Source organism: Nycticebus coucang, chromosome 17, assembly GCF_027406575.1.
Source record: "Nycticebus coucang isolate mNycCou1 chromosome 17, mNycCou1.pri, whole genome shotgun sequence".
Classification (NCBI taxonomy): Eukaryota; Metazoa; Chordata; class Mammalia; order Primates; family Lorisidae; genus Nycticebus; species Nycticebus coucang.
Genome location: NC_069796.1, coordinates 78,295,840 through 78,297,923, shown reverse-complemented (window position 1 = coordinate 78,297,923; position 2,084 = coordinate 78,295,840).

Below are 2,084 nucleotides of genomic sequence, written 5' to 3'. Positions count from 1 at the left end.
GACCATAATCACCACCACCATCACCATTATCATCACTACCATCATCATTCCACCACCATCACCACCATCATCACTACCATCATCACTCCACCACCACCACCATCATTACTACCATCACCACCATCATCACCACCATCACCACTCCACCAGCATCACCACCATCATCACTACCATCACCACTCCACCAGCATCACCACCATCATCATCACCATCACCACCATCATCACTACCATCACCATTCCACCACCATCACCACCACCATCTCCATTATTATCACTACCATCACCATTCCACCATTATCACTACCATCACCATTCCACCAACATCACCACCATCATCACTGTCAGCATCACCACCATGATTAGCACCATAATAATCAGCACCATTACCACCATTATCATCACTATCACCATCATTGCCAACATCCCCAACATCATCTGATACAGAACTTATGAAAGGACACATTTTGTGGAGATTAGATGAGGGAACCACATCAGAAGCAGGGATTCTAGTCAGGATTATTTGAGCTTTCCAGGAGAGTAATGCCAGTGGCTTTGGCTAGGAAGGCAGCAGTGGAGACAGAGGAAAACACCCTCAGGATGTGTTTTGGAGTATATCCAACTGGACTTGCTGGGGTGTTGGTGGATGCAGATGAGGAGAATCAAAGCATTAAGGATGATTCCTTCATACCCGGAAGTATGGCAGGCTCCAGGGGTAAATTCTAAAGCCTTAACAATAATGTAGTCAGGTAAGGCTTCAAACATCACCCTCCTCCATTCGTTTTCTCCTCTCCCTATAATCTATCATTTCTCCTCCTACCCCAGTTCTTTTGATAATTGTTAACACCCAAGAAAAACCCTCCCACAGCTGCTGAGGATGAGGAAGGCCTGACTCAATGCCTCACTTTCTCAAACCTGCATCCTAACTCTCCCTGGGGCCACACACCCTATCAAAGGCATGCTCATAAATGCCTGTGCTTGTTCATCTTTTGATGCAGGTAGCACAAAAGTTGGCTGAGCAATTGGGGCTTAAGAAGGAAGCTGGTTTCCTAGACCCACAAGCAGGTTTCTTAGGTCAACCTACAAAGAGTGATGGGTGCCTATCCTTGTGCAGAGCCCCTTACAAGCTTATTTTAGCAACAGAGAGGCAGTTGGAGTTCTCTTTGCTGCAAGGAGCATTTTAATACCTGTTGTTTTGAGCATGTGAGCCAGTAGTTTCCCCAGAAGTGACATTGCCAAGCTGTGGTGTGGGCCCATTTTTAAATTTTCCTCCTCTAAATGTTTTTCTACAATTCCTGGCAATTCTTATTTTAACAACACTCTGAACTCCCTGAACTCAGCACAAGGAAAATTATGGAAGTCAGCAATCCTGATGACCTTCTCTCCTGGAAAGGATGGAAAGTCTCATTTCAAAGCTTCCGTTGATGGGATGACAGGTGTATCCTGGCTCCTAACAACACTAGGTGGGCATATCAAGTAAAATAGGCTCACTCCTGTTTCCTCTTGTATGTGGCACCATGTTCCTGGGCTGATCTGTAATCCCTAAGAGCTTGGTTCTCTCACTTGCTCCCTTGATGGTATTTTCATGAGCCTGCGACTTCAAGTGAACTCTGAAGATACACAGAATTCTGTCATTGCAGAATAAAATTAGTTTTCTGTATCTGGTATTTTCTACTTTATGCATATCATTTATTCTCATAAGGACAAACTTAATAATATTTTTTCTGCTAAAAACTTAATACTATTTTTTTCTGCTATGTCCTTTCTTTCTCTGCAATCCATCTGGACCTGTTAGGGTCATCACCCTTCCAGTTGGTTAACTGGCCATGATAATAATAGCTCACATTGACTGGACATAAACTTGAGACCTGGCATGGTACACAGCACTTTTTAGGCATCTCTCATCAGCCTCTGTTTTACAGAGGAGGAAATTGAAGCCCTCAGGAGTTAAGTGGCTTGTCCTGGATCCCAGGAATTGAAACTATTGAACCATGTTCTACTATTGAACCATCATCCTCTACAATCTTCTGGATATAACCTAAGTTACAGAAGTTATCATTTTACATAGTTTTATTTTTGTTTTTT